Here is a 14444-nt window from a genome sequence, read left to right as displayed (position 1 = left end):
ATAAATCAGCCTGCTTCTGCATTGCAGCATGCTTACATTCCTCGATTTACAGTGTAACATCATCCCTGAAGAAACAAACCTCACTGCTCCATATAGGACTGAAATGAGACTGCAAAATGCTTGTTTTCAGAATATTTCAATGTATATTAGCTCCATGTAAATACAAATTTAGTTATGATAGTATGATAGTATGACCTCTTGCAAAATACTGTAATTAAAAAATAACATATAATTGTTTAAGTAAACCACTTTCAGTTTCAATATTGGCCCATTATATGTAGTTGTTATCAAACAGACCCAGTTTAGCTGTAGAGCCCCACAAGCCAATGTAAACCTGGTATGCCATTTTAAGTAGTTACGTTTCACACATCTAACTGTATGAAACTTAACTACTTAACGTACTGTTTCATTTATCATATTCAATTAAAGAATAATCCCAAGTGGGCTATAGAAATGAAGCACAGGGCCTCCATGCTGTTTCATTTAGCATATTCAGTTAAAATATAATCCCAAATGGGCTATGAAAGTGAGGTGCAGGGCCCCCTACCCACCACCACTATAACAGCAAGTCAAAATAGATGATTCAAGTACCTTCTCCATATACACAAAAAGACAAGGGTGTGTGTGGAGATTTTCCACCATGTGCTGCATTCCCATCCTCCTTGTGTCAACAAAAGAACCAAAATCAACCTTTTATATAAAAAGGAGCTGCATTTGAGGACTTTTACAAGAAATGCAAGCAAGAGGGAGCTTAAGCAAAAGGGAGCTTAAAGATGGTGAAATGACACAGAATGTGATTAGACTTCCCATTTATGATTTTGTATTAAACTTGTGCCAGATATTTTCTTCATGGAAGGAATTTTGTTCTAACCAGTTCCATGTGAATGGTCTGAATGAGAATACAGGCCAGTGATTGGGTTATGGCTCAAGATTTAAACTGACTGGGAAATAAATATTCTATAGACAGAGACAAATACAAATATTTTTTCAAATATTCTTTTTTGGATCAGTGTGAAGATGCAGGACATTTCATAGTTGAAGAGAGATTTTAAAGGTGAACATTAACCATTTTCTTTCATTTTTGTGTTGCTCTTTATATGATTAGATTATATCCATTTTATCTAGTATACCCATAAGAGTGAGGTATCAATGAAGTTAACACTAGTCTTATCTGAAAATGGGAATTTTATAGCTCCTGAGAATATTATGGGAATATTACAGCTTCTCATATGGGACCCTTGTAATCTTGGGTGTGGATATCTTTGCCAATCACGTACACCCTCAATGTTGCTAAGTGCTTAGTCAAGATCAACAGTAGTGTCAAAAAAGTAGAGAATATAAAACCTTGCTCACAATACACAGCCCCACTGGTGCATTAAAGCATATTGTTCCAACAATAATGTTTATGTCTCTGCCTTTGAGAAGGTCCTGACCATTTGCTTGCCATAGCAGGAAATATTTAAGAACACATGAAGTGTGCATGACAGAATGTCTAATGTGCTATATTCCCAATTAATGTTCTATCCATTCTACCCAGTGTTTATCCCACTCATGTTATCGCTATTAATTTGTTGTTGCTGTTGTTATCCTTATCCTTTTTTACCACAAAACCATACAATTGTACTGCCTAAGCAAAAAGAGTAATCCAGTAAAGGATGTATTCTAATTAGTACTATTGGGCAAAATGCACAGACATATTCACCCCTGGATTTAAAACTCTCCATTTGAAATGAATAAGACAAAAGAATGTAGATGAAGTTCCCGTTTTAGGACACCAAAATATTTCTCAATTTTTGAGTGTGTTGCTGAACATAGAGCTTTAAAAAGTAAGATAAAAATCCTTTCTTGGGCATATTTGCACATTTGGGTTGGGTGGCCCAACATATTTGATTTTTACTCCATCAATGTGCTCATGCACTTTTGGAGGGCTTTGTTTTTCTGGCATGTCTCTTTGCACTCCCAAAGGCTAACCAGTGGTGGGATTTCCTTCAGTATGGTTTGTAGCTGTAGGCTTTCTTGCAGAAAACACACTATTTTCAAAAATGTGCTTCTACACATGTCCATCCATTTCTCCCCACATAAATTGCTGTCTATTGCAATATCCTACACATGTATGTTGAGAGGGGAGAATTTAACTTTTTTACAGCTTGTTTCTTGTAATGTATACATATATATTATTATCTTCAGCTGACTTCTTGTTGAGTTGAAAAAGAAAATCATTTTAATGAATTTGGTCTAAACATACAGTATTTCCAAAAAGATGTTTTAAATCAGACCTTTGTTTTCTTTCTAATTTATAATGCAGGACAAATATCAAGAACTTAGAAATTGCTTTTGATAATTAATTGAATGTTGCCTCCTTCACTGAAATTTGTGTTTTGTTATTTCACTGGCTATCTAATTTTTTAAAAAATGACATACTGACAATGAATTTAATAACTTGAATGAGTTTTACCATCGATTCTATATTATAGATTCAAAATTTTCAAAGTTTTTAATTTGTATAGATGACAGTGTAAATGTTCTGTAAACAGCTTGTTGAGGAATCATCTCTCCTGGTCACTGTGACGAGTGGAGGCAAAGCAGGATGCGGGGAGGAGCTGTGTCTAACATAACAAATGTTTTATTTGACACAAAGGCAACAACGTGGTTAGCGAACTAACCTGATTAAAACATCGACACACCTATACGTAGACACAAGACTTATATACATACACACTAATGACACACAACAAGGAGCAGGTGTGAAACACAGGGAGGGTGAGGCCATACAGACAAACACACACACACACACACACACACACACACACACACACAGGGAGACATTTAGGGGGCGGGGCCGTACTGTGACAGTCACCAAAGCCAAGAAAAATATATGACCAAAGAACATATGTTCTCAAAAGTACATATGTCATATATCTAATCTAAAGCTCATATATTATAAATAAAATAAAATAAAATAAAAATATTGAGATGTGACATAAGGCTGGCTTATGCGAGAAATAACTGAAGTATTGTCTCTTCAAAATGACTGTAGTGACATTCTGCAGATGTTTGCAATAATGGTTAATATAGGAAAAGCATCAGCTCAGAGATCTCAAGCATCTCTAGCAACCAAAGTGTGAACAGCATGATTAATGAGCAGGTTTTGGACTGTAGCTAATTAAAACTGTATAGGGGTCCAGTATAGGGGTTCTCCTTCTACTTAACAGAGGAAAGTTATTGAAGTAGCCCAAAATTCAGCTTTGATCAGTATTTATGGCTACTCTATGGAATCCCTGTTAAGGCTTTGTGGTGGTATATACCACACACAATGCAATTTCACAAAAATACTTCAGTACCAAAATCCAGAAAATTTTACTGTGTTTGTCCACTCATGTTGTGATGTCTGAGTATACACTTGAGATATATTTTATGTTTTTGAGGAAGCCTTCTCCACAGTGTCTTGAAATTTCAAAGAGTTTGAAAATGTACTTCATGATCTTTCTAATATTCTTAGTAAAAATGTTGCCACCTTGTGCTTAAAATTTAAACCGCAGTGTGCAAATCTCAAAACCTTTTCATTGTTTAAATGTTAGTCTATCTTTGCATCATGTTCATTTTTTCTCTTTCATAATCTTTTTTTCCCTTCTGTGTCTCACATAACACAACTTTTTTAAATATAACAGCATTTTTAAAATATAAAAAAATAATGCTCTACTCAGCATTATTTCGGTTTGTGTGGGTGTGTATAGGGTGGGGGTACTGTGCTGTGTACTTACGTGGCATATAAATGTATTTCATATTGTTTGTTTAAGAGAATACCAGTATAATAGCTTCCTAACTGCTTAGTAAAATTGGCAATAACATTTGAAATTTTGAAACAAAAGAATGATCACATTTGTGATTTTGAGCATTATAATTATATATATATTTGGGTGTAATGTTTTGTTTGTTTCTCTGAAATATGATGGAGAGTTTGTTGTTTATTTGAGAAAATACTCTCATACATTTATTGTGGTTATGAAACCCAAGTCTAGCAAGTGTCAAACCAAAGCCAATTCTCAGGCACAGCAACCAGAGCACCCATTTTACCTTCCTGAGTGACAGTCTCCATCACAATGATGTTACTTTGTTGGCAATGTACTGTCAGGGATTTCTCTCAGCACCAGTAGGGACAGAGCTAGACTACAGTCTACGACTATTTCTGGATTTCTTGCATAAGTGCAGAAAACTCAATAACATCAAACTCTGTCTTCCTGCCTTATAATTTCTCTCCTGTATTTCAGGTTAATAGTATTTGAGAAACAATATAAAACATTATAGAAAAACACATGGTGAGATTAACTAACTAGCTCTGTTAGTTAATTTCTTGTGAACATCAGCAATTTGTAGAGATATCAATATCTGTTTAAACTGTCTATCCGGAAACCATTCACATGTAACATGTAATAGGATGGTCCCATTCTGAAACCTTTCACTGTGTAGAGTTTAACAATCAAGGCTCATACATATGTTATAACAACACATATATATACAAACTAAAAAAGGCTTCGGGGAACAGTTTAATGATTAAATAGTGTGAGCTGTTTCCAGAATTAAGAAATCTGGAAATTAAAATGACATGTTAATGTCCAAAGGATGAAAATGAGAAACAGCAGCATGTTAGGATCAGCTGTTCAGCAAAGACATGTAAATGCGCATAAAACAGCTTGAGGTTTCAGCTATTCAAGACCCTGGGAGGAATAAAACGAGCTCAGATTAAAAGTCCAAGGTAGATATGGTCCAGCAGTTGACAGAGAAAACTGACCACAACTGACAAATTATAAAGCTAAAGGAGGCAGGTATGACATTGATTGATGAAGTCCAAAAAACAACCAGTGGAGCCACCAGAAAATTATTCCACCAATGGGGGAAACTATTCCTCAAAAATGTACTGGCAGGCATATGAGAGAAAACAAACAAAATACAGGAATCTAGCTATGAGGCAACTTCATAATGAAATGGCCCGTGCTGGCAAAGAGAAAGAGCTGCATATAACAGGAGACATTTTACTGGCCTTTAATGGCTAGGGAGATTGACAACCATATCAAAACCAGCAGCTCAGGTCCAAACCCCATAGGCAGTATCAAATCAAGTTCTCCTCTAGAGCTGGTGTATATTGACTATTTACATCTGGAGATTAGTTTGGAGGTTATGAGTACATTCTTGTTGTGGTGGATCATTATACAAGATTTGCAGAGGTTTATCCCACCAAGAACATGTGTGGAAAGACAGCAGCTGAATGTATTTTAATAATTTTATACTCCACTTTCAATACCCGTCAAAGCCACATAATGACTAAGCCATGAATTTGAGAACTTACTCTTTCACAAACTCCAACATTTGTCTGGTATAATCTGGTATAATGTAGGCCACCTTCCTACCACCAACAGGGCAGTCTGGCTGAAAGTTTTAATAAGGCATTACTCCAGATGTTAAGAACAGATGTTCAATTGCACTTGACATGAGTCAACTGACCATTCATACTTCTTCCTTCAATATGGAAGCCACCTATATTTGCCAGTCAACTTTTTTGTCCTGCCTCCAAGATGGTGGAATGAACTCCCGCTTTCTGTTCGGACAGCAGAATCCCTTGCAGTCTTCAAACGCAGACTGAAGACCCATCTTTTTGCAGAATATTTAAAGGACAACTGACACTGTTCCCTTACTGACTGACTCATTTAATACTTATTGTAGGGCACTGTTTCTGTTTTTTAACAAACTCTAGCACTTATTGTTTATAGCACTTATCATTATTTAAGATAGACCTTATGTATTTTGCACTTCTAGGTATCAGCATTCATCCCTGTATTCTACAGTATTCTAGTTCATTTGTATGTTTAATTCCAACCTACTATACTGTACTTGGATATATTCTATGAGTAAATGACAAAGCACTTTTGTAAGTCGCTTTGGATAAGAGTGTCTGCTAAATGCCATAAACGTAAATGTAAACTTGCTGTTTTTGGACTGGTGGCGGATTCACTAATGGGGTATGCAAGAAAGTGGGCTAGACCAATGTTTGAGGCCTATCAATTTGCCAGTGAAAATAGCAAGCAAGCAGTCTAGTGCTAGGGACAAGTCACTCAACAATAAGAAAACAAAAGGAGTTGTGTTATTACAGCTTATAAATGGGGACTGATGAGTGTATGTGGAGGACCAGGGAAACTGTAGAGGTTTTAACACTTTTATTGAGAGTCCTGGGCCTTTTTTTGGTATCATTGGTTATGCATCTTGTCCTTGCTTGTCCTTGCTTTTGATGACAATTTTGGAATGATTCATCACTGACCATACAATGAAACTTCAGAATCAATCAACAGGTGAGCTTGCTTGATATAAAATGTGATGAGCAAATTAATTCACAAACTAAAAATAATAAATTACTCATAAACAACAACAAAAAAAAAAAACATAAAATATGGTAACATGGAATTTGAGTTTAACTGCTTGGCAAGAGGCTATTGACTTAGTTTCAAAAGAAAAGTTTGAATCTTAACTTCTTCTCACTGAATAATGGGGGGGGGGGGGGGGTTACTCACAGACACCCCCCCCCCCCTTCCCTGTGTGTCCTCTGCTCCTTTCCACTTCACACTTCACACTGACCAGGGGAGTCAAACCTTTTATCAGTTATATCCTTGAGAAATGGCATGCCTTGTTTCATGCATATTCAATAGCCTTTGTTTTCATGATAGGGAGAAAGAATTCCTGTAAGACATTCTAGTTAGGATCAACACAAATGAATTAACAAAAGAAAATAACCAGATATTTCTTAAACAATTTCATATCTCAGTAATTCTAGAATGAAGTTTACAAACAAAGTATCAAACCTTACAATGGGTGAGGTGATTGGAAAGTCAATTTAATTACAGTTTTCACAGTACATATATGAGAAATGTGTGCTGGTGCACTACTTGCATCTTTGATGGGCTTCCCATATGGGGAAATGATCAATTCCATCTCTTCTCACATCATAAGGCTGGCTGATAGGCTCTTGCGAGGTGGCAGTGGCAGTGCTTCTGGAGAGAGAGCTCTCCTGCCTTTTTACCTCAACCTACAGTTGTCAGAGAGGTTGCCACATAAGCTTGTAAACTGAATTCAATGTCTTCTGGTGTTACCAATAAGTTAAATCTCTTAATGACTGCAATTGTGATAGTGTGCCACTAGATATACATGTACCATAATCAAGACTTCAAATTGAATTTGTAAAGAGCAGAAATCATGTCAAGGGGATCAACAAGGAATCCCCAGGGTTTTTTTGTTTGTTTGTTTTACAGGCATGTATACACATAGATTTTACTTTGAATTGTACCATATTTTCATCTACTGTATGACACTCTCCTGGAGGAACAAGAAGAAACTGATCTTGAATTTTCTGGTCCCATGGACTCACAGAAATTTGGTTCCCATAGTTTATCCTTCATTTCATCTAATGCACTATGGTTGTCTTGGAAGTGATTACTGTCAGTCATTCACTTGGGGCTTGAAAATTGGCTCTTGATGGTTATGTGTTAATTGTTTAAAGACACAATCCAAGAGTGTCAGAGGATTTGGACTTGTTAAAGGACCAGATATTTATCATGTTAGATATTTTTCAATACTCACTGATTGTTTGCAGAGTATTGAAAAATATCTAACATGATAAATATCTGGTCCTTTAACAAGTCCAAATCCTCTGTAACCCCCAAACTGGTAGAATGGCTCCAACAGATACCAGGAACAACATCTGAGCTCTCAGTCCAGAAGAGTGCAGTCCTGAGACCAGCTAAGATACTATGCAGGACTCTCAAGTTCCCAGGTCTCTGGTAGAGGACCCAAACTTGAAGGAAAAAGCCACCTAAATGGTGGTTCCCAAATGGGGAAAAAAAAGAAAATAAGAAAAAAAAGAAAAGAAAAAAAAAAAATATATATATATATATATATATAAATTTTTTTTATTTTTTTTTTATTATTTTTTTAATATCTGAAAAATATCCACGAAAGCACAAAAGGGGTGCAGGAGCTAGTATGCATGCAACAACAATCCATCTTGCTCATGGTATAGCGTCATTCTCCAGGACATATCTTGCATGCGTTTTTGTGACCAAACATAATTTGGAGACTAGATATACTCACTGGATGGTGACACATCTTGTAATGTGTTATCCTCTGTTGCAAATAAGTCAGGTATTGTACAAACCACAACAACTTCATTACTGATTACAAGCTAGTGAGTTGTGTAGTATGAACAGTACAGCAATCTGATGATGCTTGAATGTCATGTACTGTGTCTGTGGCTTTACTTGTTGTATTTGAAGACTTAACATATTACTGAACATTATTATTATTATTATTATTTCCAGTTATATAGCGCCTTTCTCAGACTCAAGGACACTTTACAGACATATATCAGCTTTTACAATCACTCACACACCGATCAGAAGTGGCAGCCAATTTGAGCACAGTGTACTCTCTATCAGAAACCACAGACCCCTGGGGAACTGCACTGGGGAAGCGGAGGAGATTGAGACCAGGACAGAGCACAACCATCACTGAACATACATACACACATAAAAAAATCAAATGTTTGCTACATAAAAGTAGTTTGAGGCCATGTCTTTTTTTTTTTTTTGCTTTAAATAATATTTTGAGTTGCCTGAATATTCTTCTATTTAAAAAAATCAGCATTTTAGTAGTATAGTAGTATACACTTCTACTACTATGAAATGCAACTAATACCTGGGGTATCAAATTATTTTGGCTGCCAATAAAGTGATTCATTATCAGGTGGAATAAAACAAATTGAATATTGTGTGACTATTATAGACTTTCTTTTCTGCTACCATTTGTGTATGTCTTTGGTTGGGTTATTTTCTTATATGGTAGCCCTTCTAAAAAATCCTGATTACCACATCTGTTTGATGAGTGATACAAAAGTTCAAAATCCAAAATAGGAAACCAAGGAATACCAAGAAGTTAACAACGAGCAAACAAACCCTGATAAGAGCTAATCCAAGAAAAAACAAGTCACAAAAACAGTTTGTAAACAAACAGAAAGGCAAAATAAAGAAAGTCTTGGAATTGTAGCAGGAACACATACATGAGACATGAGAATATGAGAAAATGAGAATACCAAATACATAAATACACAGTAAAATTGGGTAATGGGAAACAAGTAAACAAATATCTAATAACCTTAACTTCCCGCTATGAAATGGATGTTCCCAGATGAAAGGCAGATCTTCCAGATAGTAGACAGATGTGGAGTTAGAGAAATGTTCTGCATGCCACTTTTGTCTATGGCTGACAGTTTCCAGGAACTGGTGGGTCGTTGTCTCCCACTCACTTGCCTTGATGCACTTGTTGACAGCAGGCATGTGGGTAGGAAAAGGTTCCCTAGGGGTGAGAAAAGGCTGGAACCCAAGTACTTACTGGAAAGGACTCATACTATTTGTGGAGTAAATAATGGAGTTCTGCAATATCTCAGCCCACAGGAGAAAATATGACCTCAATTCATTCTCTTGACCTGGCTGTTTGTTTGGGGATGGTAACCTGAGGTCAGACAGATGTTAACTGCTAGCTTGTCTACCTCTGAGTCAATAACATCAATCCCAAAAAGCTTTTGAATATCCAGATGTTTCTGTGTAAGGACAGTATTGAACATTTTCTTCAAGGCATGAAAGACTTTCTCCACCTATGGGTTTCCATTCAACCTCTTGAAACACCATTTTAGTAAGCATTTGAGGGGAGAGGCTGTGTTGGTGAAACTCTTAATAAAACAGCAACAGAAATTAACAAAACCTAGATATCACATGAGCTCCTTAATGAAGCTTGGATGGGGCAGGTTCAGAACAGTGTCTTTTTTTACTGTATATCATGACCCCCTCAGGGCTGATGAAATAACCCAAAAACAAATCTAGCAATTATATTTCAGTGTGATACTACACACTGGTGCTCACACACACTGGTAGCCATCTAAACCTGCACCATGCACAGCAAATAACAATAGGCTACAAACAGCATCTCATCCAGTTTACATTTGGAAACAAAGATGCTAGCTCCAGTAAAGAAATCAAAACAGTGAAATGTACCAATATCCAAAACACAAAAACATAAAAAGATGTAGTGCAATACGAGTATCAAACATGGCAGACATCATCTCAATAGGGGAAAGAAAAGTGCTAAAATGGCATCTTTCTTGAACTGTTACAGTATAAATCAACATTACCTCTCATAGTGCATTAACCTATTTTTGTGGAAAGCATGGATGTCTGTAGATATACTCAGTTACCTAAAAGAAAGTTCTATAACTTCTCATTGTGTACATTCTTAGTTAACTAATTAGTTTCTATCACAGCCATTGTGGTTATCACTAAGTTAGTAATGACTGAACAAAAGCACATCCACACTGGTTACAAAACACCTCAGACTCTTTGCGAATACTTCCTAAACTACTAATATGTACTTAAACTAAAGTAATTTTCAGTACTTGTGGATCAATGAGGAGACAGACAAGTTAAGCATATGAACAAGCACCAGTTTATTTCTGTCCCATGCATTCACAAGGCCTGAAATGTGTTTCCCCAAGCAGTTCATACTAACGCTATGGCGCCACCTATCGGCTTGGCATAACAGTACATCAAACAGAACAAGCTCTTGTCCAAGCGATTAGTCCAAACTATTAGTTCTGAAATTAACAAAAAATAGGGGTGGTGTGTGTGTGTGTGTGTGTGGTGGGGGGGGGGGGGGGGGGGGGGGGTGCTGTTTTTGTTTAATCTCCTTATAAAGGTACCTTTTGCAGACTTGTAAGTGTATTATTTATTATTATCTAGGGTTAGGGTTAAATTTCATGGAGCTCATCATTGATTGTGAGCTGTTTAGGCTCTGTGTGATCTTTTATATGCGCATGTTTACAAAGAAGTAGGAGATCACACAGTTTATTCCAATGTGAAATGGGATTTTATCTGCCTTATTCAAGTTTCAAAAGAAATAAAATACTGGCCATGTTTAATTTGCATTCTTATAACTGTTATCACAAGGTTAATTTGGAATTTTGATCTTGTCTTTTGCTCACAATTTACTTTTTCTTTTCCTGCTCCTTTCCTTTCCCTCAAGGGTGACTTTGTCATAATGAAGGCTTGCCTTTTATTGGCTCAGTATCACAAAATCAGCATTTTTCATGTAAGTGATATGTATATGTGGGTTAGTGGGGCATGTAATTAGCATATAATATGTAAACGAAAGACTGTACAGGTGCTGGTTTCCATACAACTGAAACAGATTTAAATAATGAAATCAAATCACTACTTATTTTAATATAGCACAACAATTATATAGATCAAATTCAGAGTAGTTTGTACATAATGTCTGTTACACAAATCTGCTCTTGTTTGTATAAACATGTATTATGTTTATCTCTGTGCGTACATGTTTGGTAATGCAGCTGCATACATACGGTGTTTAACCACTTACTAATATTTTCACTTACTATGAAGATTGTGTTCAATAAATGTACAGTACATAAGACTAAGTTGTTGGAATTACTGTATCACCACACTAGGATAAGACTCTTGTCTTTGCAGTTTTAAATCCATTTACATTGTCTGTGTAATTTTCTGAATTTTGCCTCATCCTACTATTGTTTTTGTTAAGTCATTCTGAACAAGGGCATTTGTTAAATTATTAAATGTTAAATAGCATTATGTTATCAAGCAGCTGGGCAGTGACCCAGCTAGACACTCAAACAATAATGAAAGTCAGTTGCCAACTCTTTTACTTTTCCTGGGCCAAAAGGGACAGAGCTTGCACATGATGCCGTTTGCTAACTGAATCTGCATACTTATTGTTTTGTGGTAATTCTTTGTTCTTTAACTTTGTTAAAAACCTTGGGTCTTGACCAGTAAATGTTTCTGGATATGGGAACAAGTTGCAAGAATGTATTATTACCCAGAAACCCTGGTCTTGCATTGTCGAGAGAACTTTCTGAAGAGGATGCAGATTAAACCCTAACCCTTAAAAATTTGGCTGGGTATAATCTATGCTAAGACCAAAGAGATTTCAATGTGCAGTTTTTAATTCTCTTGAACATTCAAGAATAAGATGGAAGAATTCATCGTAGTGATAGAAGATGGCTCAAAGTCTTTACAATGAAGAATTATACTCCATATTTGTATAACAAAAACTTGGCTTAAAAACAATGTTCCATTCTTGGCCACTCAAACAGGATCTCTGTCTGTTGTATGCAGCAAGACCAAAGATTGGGGTCTGAGCTTTTTTCACAGTAAAATGTGGTTTTCGTGTAATAATATACTGGTACACTTACTTGCCAAATAAATTAATGGCCTGCAATACAAAGGTGCTCCTTTGTCATTTGTTTGGTTAAAAGTGAATCATATCCTCAGAGTATCATTATTGTTGCAAATGATTTTAACCAAACAAATCCCAAATCAGTACATTCAACAATGCATTTTTCATTCTCCATTTTCTATCAAAGGAGGCAAATATATTGGACCATGTTTACTGTAACATCCCATGTGTTTACAGAAAGCCCATGATTCTACAAATCTGGAAATATGGAGATGTTGAGCACAACAAGGAGCAACCTAGATATTGGCCTCAGATTGTTACAACAATTTAGACCCACAATACATGTGACAGGTCCATACAATCACAGACCATAAGAGCTCAGTAACACTCACTAATGCTGTCCTGCTGAATTAAATTTTTTAATCGTTATCCATGCTATGAAACCAGTGCTGCAGCTTGAAACTGAAAGTGAACAACTCCACTAACAACCAGTTGTTGATGCCATCGTCTGTGCTCTGAAGGAAAACCTCTAATGTTTCAAATATCTGTAATATCAGATATGCACAGCTGGTATGAAATGAGATGGGGAAAGACCACATTGTACCAGAGGGAAGTCCTGTGACATCCTTAAGACTGGCCTCTGTCAGCATAATGATGTCAAAACATAATTTCACCTGCTCCTACTAAAGGAGCCAAGGCTAGTTCCAGTTACCTTGGCAACTGTTAAAGAAGTGTAAATGTGGGGTGAGAACAAAATGCCCTGAGACAAAAGTAATTATATCCATATTCCATCCCCTTTATTTTTTGGCTTCACTTTAGGTCATCATGACATGAGGGAGTAGTTCTTGACAACTTAGAGTTTGTCATAGGATATGTGTTGAGATATGCTAGGCTAAGTAAATTTTAGACTCTGAAAGTGCTTGTCATATGAGTGACTATATATTTCATGTTATGAAACATTTGCTGTAGCTCCCTGTATAAGGTGTTCCTGTTAAATTATTCTGGGATATTTTTTGAGGTGATTCAGTCTGTATAATTCTGCTAATTCAATCTAATCCACTTCATTTTGATATAATTTACTAGAGAAACAATTCTTCACCTATAAACTGGAATATACAACTAACCATTTGTAAACCATGATTTTCTTTATCCATTTTGAGCTATACCACGCTTAAACTCTTTTGAGAAAGTAACTACAAACTAGTCTACTTGACAAAAGCACAAAGACCAATACAGCATTACCAACATTTGCCTGATGCTGTCAAACACCTAGGTTGCTATACTTTGATGCATAACATATTTTGTTCTAGTATCAGCATTTAAAATTGGGATTGGTAGTTTCAGATTATTTCTGCTTCAAATACACAGAAACGGCAGGATATCACACAGCACATTTTACTTATGTTGATCATTTTTTGCCTACTCTGTGTAGTTCGGGTGGTATATATTTTCCCAGAATGGCTGATTCTGGAGGCGCAACAAGTAAATTTTAACTCCATTGGGTTAACCTGAAAAAGCCTTCTTTGAATTCTTGTTAACCAGGTTGTCTACCTAGCTGTGCAGCTAAGTAGCTAGATAACACTAGTCATAAAAAAGTTTTTTTCATTTCTAGCCACAAGTAACAATTTATTTATAACTTTTTTCTTTAACTCAAATAGACCTATTGAATGTAAACTTCATTTGCTTTTTATACAATTATAACAAGTAACAAGTAGTATATTGGTTCATATTCAGTTGGTTCATATTCACAGTATGCCATGGGCTGTAAATGCTGTAAATGCCCCTGTAGTTTGTGGCTCATTGGCAAGTGGCAACCTGATAGGATTTGGTGTAAATCAACACAAAAGGCAATTAGCTTCTTACTGTGATGCCAGCAATAAATGCAAGCAAAATACTGGCATCATTATGAGCACTCTGTAGCCATAATTATGGCAGGTTTGTGAAAATAAGTGGAATGATTTAACAAAGAAAAAACATCCACTGGCTTTCTTCCAAGATTTAGTTAATTCCATTTTAGTAATTGCACCCTTTGGAATGATACACATATATCTCAGAGAGCAGACCTATCTGAAATCTCTTACTAGTACCACCCAATATAAAGATAACCAATTATGTAGGTGTGTAACAAATTTCCATTGATC

Source organism: Electrophorus electricus, chromosome 2, assembly GCF_041902795.1.
Source record: "Electrophorus electricus isolate QZ-2024a chromosome 2, ASM4190279v1, whole genome shotgun sequence".
NCBI lineage: Eukaryota > Metazoa > Chordata > Actinopteri > Gymnotiformes > Gymnotidae > Electrophorus > Electrophorus electricus.
This window is presented reverse-complemented; position numbering follows the sequence as displayed.